Genomic DNA, 7372 nt, shown 5'->3' with positions numbered 1-7372 from the left:
ATGTTTAGCAGTTCCTGGAGTATCTAAAGGAGGCCGATGCAGAGCAGAACAACGTGGATTATTCAAGAGATCTAGAAAAGGAAGGTGTCAGCATAGTGCCACGTGTGTGCGTGCAGCAGCATCACCAGAGAGCTGGGCCGGCGGCACATTCCGAGCTCTTGTAACTGTATTAGCCATGTGCACTATGCACAGAGCAGTCGGTAAACTGCCCCGAGGACTTGAAATTAATCTGTGTGGAATAAACATATTACACTGGATGCTCACAGGTACACGGTCAGTTCAGATAGGTAAGGCAGGCTGTACAGAGGCCAGCAAGATCAGAACTGGGGGAGGGCATTAACAAATCCAGAAAATATGAATCCAGTGTGGGGACGCGGGCCTGCCCTTCCCCTTTGCTTGTACGTCACAAAAACTGCACGTTTCCTTATCACCGAGACATCCTCTTCCGACCTCAGCTCGCGGTGAGGACGTGGACCACCACACGGTGGCGCTGCCGTCTAATCGTTTGTCTCTTAGGTCATCCCGTTTGTCCTGATGGCCACCACGTGTGCGTTGACCGCCTCCTCTTCTTGTTAGCTTACAGGCTAAACGAGATCTGGGAGCCACCATGAAAGGGAGAATTCTCCCTGATGGAGTCGCAAGATTCCGGCCCTCGTCGCAGTGACATTTTTCTCTCATTGGTATGCGTGCTCTTCAGTCTCTCGGGACATTTCAATGATAGAGGTCAGCACAATCAACAAAGTCACATACTGTCACTGCTGAGGTCAGATTCCAGGCCACGGGAAGTCCTTCGGGTCATTTTTATTTACTCTGTCTCTTTGTTAGCGCGGAATTCTGAAGCTCTTACTGAGCTGAGCCAGGTTGAGAGCATCGTGGCTTGACTTCCTCTTCTGCCCAGTCTTGCAGCTGATCCCGAGGGTACTCTTTAATAAGCACACTGAAAACAAGTCTGAAGGTTTCCCTGAAGCACCGCCATTATTTGAGAGAATGAAGTCAACACTCAAAGGGAAACGGAAACCAGAGAGAGAGAGAGAGGCTGGGCACAGTCAACCCGAGGGCCAGCTCTAATGCAGGCTTCCTGTGGTTTGACTTGTAGCAACCAGATAGATGGTTCACGTTTGAAAATATTCTGTCTCCAGGCTGATTTGAGCCGGCTCTTCAAGCAGATAAGAGGCATCTGAACACACTGTATGGGGTATTCTTAAATATTAGTTTAAAGGATCATCCCTCGATTTAGACAGCTTGTTGAAATTCTTGTCTGATAGCACATACAAGCTACTTGAACATTCTGCATTTTTATTTCTTTTACTTTCTTTAAACTTTTGTATTATTCATTAACTTACTCATCTGTGTTGAGCCAGGGTCTCAAGTACCCCAGGCTGGCCTTGGACTTTCTATAGAGCTGAGGAAGGCCTGGATCTTCGGATCCTCCTGCGTGCTGAGATTACCAGCACGTGTGACCATACCTGCTTTCTGGAGAATAGGGAATTGAGCTGAGGACTTTGCACAAATTTAGCAAGCACTCTGCCAGCTCCCCCAACCCCAACCCCTCACCCCAGCCTTGCTTGCTTTCTTCAGTGCCGAATTAACACTAGCAAGGACCTACTTCATGGCACTATTGGAAGAGTTAGATGAAGAAATACACGCAGGTTGCCTGGAACGGGGCTGGACACATTGGGAACCTCTTCAAGTTATTGGCTCCAGGTTCAGATCACCCGTTACCTGGGACTTTCTAAGAAATACCTTTGCTGCTCTGAGGATTGGTAAAATCATGGCAAAAGATGACCATGACTGAGTCCTGTCACTCGTCTGGAGTTCCAGAAGGCGAATGCCTAAGGGAGCGAACTCAGTAGCAAGACGGAGAGACTAAGGCACAGGGGGAAGCCTAGGTCTCCTCAAGTGTGCTTGGGCAGTGCTGCCAGTATCATATGCAAACAAGGTTCTGTCTTCACCAAAGCTCACTCTGCCCACCCTCACCCCCATTTCTGCAACACTGGCTAAACAAAAAAGGGCAATGAGAATGCACCTGCCAACCGCCAGCCTGAGGTTTCCGTTGAGCAGCGTTTATGGGGCAGTATACTATAGAGCAGGATTTTTTAATAAGCTATTTTTAAATAATAAATGAATATAGATTGTATAAAATCCCGTAGATGAGGTTGCTGTGAGAACAGCAGTCCTCCAAAACCCCAACCCCCTTAGGTTCTATGCCAACAATCATGATGCCATAAACAATTCCATTACTCCTTATTTATGTACTGTATCCAGTCTTGGTGTTGTTGTTGTTGTTGTTGTGTTGTGTTGATTTTTGGCTTTGGTTTTGTGTTGAGGTCGGGGCTTTCTATGTAGTCCTGGAAGTCACCATGTAGTCCAGGCTGGCCTTGAACTCACAGAGATCCATCTGCCTCTGCCTTCCAAGTGCTAGGATTAAAGGTCACACATCACCGCACACAGAAGAACTAATGCATCTAGCTCTTATCACAAAACATGAAGATTTAGTTCATGGTTTACTGGTAAAGCAGTCCCCTGGCATGTCCTGAGTTTGATCCCCAATTCATAAGCAAAGACCAAAAAAGATTTTGTAATGAGGAGTTAATCAGAAATCCTCTACAATTCATTTGTTGGCTTAAAACATGAAATTTTAAGTTTCCCCTAGTTAATTCTTCATTTATTCTTATAAATTTTATATTTTTTAACCTTGAAAATAAATAAAAAACATCACACACTAAAATTAACCAGGTCTGAATCTGTACAACTCAGTGAACTTCTATACAGCCCCACCCCTCAGATGGAAGTACGCCTCCTGCCCCGCCCCTCAGATGGAGGTACTCCTCCTGCCCCGCCCCCTCAGATGGAAGTACGCCTCCTGCCCCGCCCCTCAGATGGAAGTACGCCTCCTGCCCCGCCCCCTCAGATGGAAGTACGCCTCCTACCCCGCCCCCTCAGATGGAGGTGTTCATCCTGTCCCCCTTTGCTGAGATTACTCACTTGGGCCACCGTGAGCAGCCTAACTGCTTTTAGTAACTCTGAAAAACTTGAATCAGCAGGATTTAATCAAAACCACAACATTACTTGGCAGAGAGATCTAATACAAAGATTTTTTTTTCAACAGCTCTCCCTGTCCTGGAACTCTATGTAGACCAGGCTGGCCTGGAACTCACAGAAATCCTCCTGCCTCTGCCTCCCGAGTGTTGGGATAAAAGGCGTGCGCCACCACAAGTGGTTTCTTCCTTCCTTCCTTCCTTTTCAAAGGTGTTTTCTCTATGCATAGTCTTTAGTAGTATACCAATGATGTCTTTGTAGTACATGACATCTCTAACTGAAGGGGTTACTGTAAACCAGAGTTTCCCGGCCCTGCTACTGGTGCTACACTGGATGGAATCCTTTGTAGGAGCCTATCCTGTGTATAGTAGGGTGTTTATTTCAAAGCATTTCCAGCCTCAACCCAGCAGATGAGAGCAATGCTCCCTCACCTGCCCTGCGCCTCTCCAACTCTTGGCAAACGTCCCTGCCTTAAAGTTAACTCAAAGGCAGCGAAGGTGGGGAGCAGCTGCCACCCACAGCGCTCGGAGAGGAGAAAGAGAAGAGGCCAGAATTGCTTAAATTAGAAATCTGCTGATGCTCGTTCTCTGAATAGGGCACGGCGAAGCCAGTTCTGCCAGTGCTGCCAAAACTGCACACCGGACTCCATTGCTACTAGAAAGGGGGCTGCGGTTTGTGGGACAAGTCTGCGCTCTGCAACAGCAGCGGCTCTGACCTCTTCGGCCTCCCTCGAGCGCCCCCTACAGGCAGAGCCTCGCAGGGAGCCAGCCTGTAAGAAGCCTTTAATGGAGGGGAATGGCTAGAAATTGGTTCTAGTGGAAACTGCTGAAATCATTCATATATTAGCCCACGTGATTCTCAAACTTTAAAGAGCTAACCAACCACTAACCCGAGGCAAGGCTGGAAATCTATGCGGGAATAGCGGGAGATCACGGCAAGTTTGAATTTATGCCTGTGGAGAGAAAAAGCGCTTTTACATACTTAAAGGCAACAAATTACTCACATTTGCCTAGTGGCTAATCCTATCCTCTGTGAATTGAGTCTTACTGGTCATGTTCTCAGCGTAACCTTACTTCCGATCTTAATACTTGTCTTAATCCATCTGTGACCATTGTCCCTAACGGAGTCAGAGGCTAGCTCCCCGAGACTCCCAGAGCCTGCTGCATTTGACTTGTTCTCTTTGCTGGTTAAATGTTTCTTTCTCCCACGAGACTTAATGCCTCGGCAAGAATAGTGTTTTATTGATTTTTGTTTGCCCACAGTCTAACTTACTAAGTACTCCTTAAAAGCCTAATAACGGATGAACGGTCTGGAAGAAAAAGAACGGAAAATATAAATGTGCTTGCAAACAGGCATGTCCCAGGGACAGCCTGGGCTCTCAGATGGCAAAGGAATTAAAACACTTTATATGGCCAGGCACAGTGGTGCACACCTTTAACCCCAGCACATGGGAGGAAGAGGTAGGTGGGTCTCTATGGGTTTGAAGCCACCCTGGTCTGCAGAGTGAGTTCCAAGTCAACAAAGGCTAAATGGTGACGTGTGTGTGTGTGTGTGTGTGTGTGTGTGTGTGTGTGTGTAGAAGGAGGAGGAGGAAAGATGGGGCATCTGAGTACCATGTTATCTGTGTGGAGACTTGTGGGAATCCATTCTCACCTTCCTCCGCGTGAGCCGGGATCAAACCCAGCTTGTCAGGTTGTACAGCAAACGCTTCTTCTGCCGACCCCTCTCAGCTGCCCTCTCCTCAGCTCTTCTGCCTTTTTCCAATTCACTCCTTATTTTCCACTCCCGCAGAACCTCAGGCTGGACCTGCCCAGTGCTGTGGAGCTGTCTGTGCAGCCCCCATCTGACCCTCTGCTCACGGTGACTTCCATTCCTCTAATGCCAACAAGGCTTCATGTTGGCAGCGCCATCCTGAACTGCCTGGCTCCTGGCTCCCACCACATTACCTGAGGTTCTGAGAGACTCCCTAACAGTTAAACAGTTAAAAGGCCATCTCAAGAAAGCATAGCTAGAGGCTAGAGAGATAGATGACTCCTCTTTGAAAAGTGGTCTTGCTGAGGGCCTGAGTTCGGTTCCCAGCACCCAGGTCTGGTGGCTCACAAGTGACTGAAACTTCAGCTCCAGGGGGATCCTATGTCTCTGCACCACCACAGGCGTGTGTGTGTGTGTGTGTGTGTGTGTGTGTGTGTGTCCGTGCACCAGACACACACACACACACACACACACACACACACACACACATGAAACTAATAGAAACAAATATTTAAAGAACAAACAAGTATAGCTTTGAGGCTGACAAGACGATTCAGTGGGACACAGGCTGTGGAGAACATTCTAGATCCAGGTTAAAGCAGCCTAAATGATCTTGTCCTTGCGAATTACTGTGATCTCTGTTACCTCATGGCCTTCCAGTCACTCTAGTTTAGTTTTCTTAATGCTCTTTGAACGGGAAAAGCATGTTTCTACCTTAGGGTCTTTGCACAAGCAGTTCTGTCCGAAATATTTGTCCACAGATATATGACTGTCTCACCTCCTTTCACTTTTTGACATAAATACTTCCCTTCCTGCCTCCCTCCTTTCTTCTTCTTCTTCTTCTTCTTCTTCTTCTTCTTCTTCTTCTTCTTCTTCTTCTTCTTCTTCTTCTTCTTCTTCTTCTTCTTCTTCCTCTTCCTCCTCCTCTCCCTTCTCCTTCCTCCTCTTCCTCCTTCTCCTCTTCTTTTTTTTGTTTTTTTTTTTTTTTTGGGGGGGGGTTGGTTTGTTTTTGTTTTGAGACAGGGTTTCTCTGTGTAGTCCTGGCTGTCCTGAAACTCACTCTGTAGACCAGGCTGGTCTCAAACTCAGAAATTCACCTACCTCTGCCTCCCAAGTGCACCACCACTGCCCAGCCAGTCTATGTCTAGAGGAAGGTGCTGGGCTTCTTGGTGGTGAAGCATGGCTTATGCTGGCGCTGCAACACACTGTGAAGGCAATGGGATTTTACTCTTGGAGTCTTAGAATTGCTTGACAGCTATAATCTCTTCCACCTTCATGATCTGGATGGAGTGAGCTTGGGCACGGTATCCGGGCCCCCATGTCGCGGTAGCACTGTGTGACTGCGCCAGCGGTGGTCAGGTACTCTCTGTACTTGTTGTGTGTGCCACTGTGGGAGTCGGAGCGCAGCCAGATGCCGAAGTTCTTCACACGCAGGGGTGACTTCTCAAACACCTGCCCGCAGTACACAATCTCCCCGGATGACTTCTCCAGCTGCGACACAAAGTACACAAAGCGGGACTTGGCCAACACAAGGGTGGGTGCAAAGGTTTGCATTCGGTACAGTGGTGGTGTGTGGCATTTGAGGGCTGACAAGCAGAACCCCACTGACTTGTACTCCCAAAGCATGCCGGACGCCTTCATGGCACTGCGTGCTTGTTCGATGCCACTCACAAAAGGCCCTCTGTCTCTGTCTCTGTCTCCTTCTCCCTCTCCCTTCTCTCTCCCTCCCTCCCTCTCTCCCTCCCCCCCCCCCTCTCTCTCTCTTTCTATGTTGTTGGGGTTAACATAGGCCCTTAATATCTAGGAAAGCACTCTACCACTGAGTTACATTACCACCCATATAAATACTTAAGGTTTTAGTCAAGGGCTCAGTAAATTGCCCAGGCTGGCTTTAAACTCACTACAGGGCTCTGGCAGGCCTTGAACTTCGCAGTAATCTGTGTCAGCTTCTTGTAGCCGAAATTACAGCTCTACGGGGCCATTGAAATACACTAGAAGGAGTTTATTTGCTACAGAGTGTGTTCTGGTCACTGGATTCAGAGCCTGTATTCTAGATACTAGAACTTGGACAGTCTAGCACATAGTGGGGTATTGTTATTGGTGTGGGGGATGCCAAGGGTGGAACCCCACTGTGTACTAGACTCTGATTCGGGTTCTGGATTCAGTGACCAAAACAGAGACACCCTGTAGTGCGTAAATTGTTTGTGACTGCAAGGACATAGCAGAGATCAGAGATCTGTTCTCAGAGCTGAGGAGACCTAGCTAGCACCACTGAATGAACGAAGACTAGATACAAGCCCATTTAACCATTACCCGTCTGTGCAGTTGTTTTTGTAGAGATTCTAGACTTCAGGATTGTTTTGTCCAAGCTGAAGGCTGAATGTTGCTATTGGCTACTGCTACTGCTGATGCACTGTCATGGCTCTGAAAACATCACAGTTTTCCTCTGCAGATGTCAAAGGACCTACCCTCCCTGAACTTTCCCAAGGAAAACTTCCTATCTGCACCTTAACCTAGCCTGTCCTGTAAACCACAGCCACCAGTGTCTGCCACTCAAACACCAACACAATAGGGCCTCACA

General features: G+C 47.9%; 1 pseudogene; it reads right to left on the bottom strand.

The window, feature by feature from the left end:
• Positions 1–821: 821 nt before the first annotated feature.
• LOC110302757 (large ribosomal subunit protein eL20 pseudogene) lies at positions 822–6432 on the bottom strand (annotated as a pseudogene).
• Between the last annotated feature and the right edge of the window lie 940 nt (positions 6433–7372).

The sequence above is a fragment of the Mus caroli genome, unplaced genomic scaffold (genome assembly GCF_978045245.1).
Source record: "Mus caroli unplaced genomic scaffold, Mus_caroli_1 scaffold_9, whole genome shotgun sequence".
NCBI classification, from domain to species: Eukaryota; Metazoa; Chordata; class Mammalia; order Rodentia; family Muridae; genus Mus; species Mus caroli.
The sequence above is the reverse complement of the archived record's forward strand: the minus strand, read 5'-3'. Positions and strand labels throughout refer to the sequence as shown.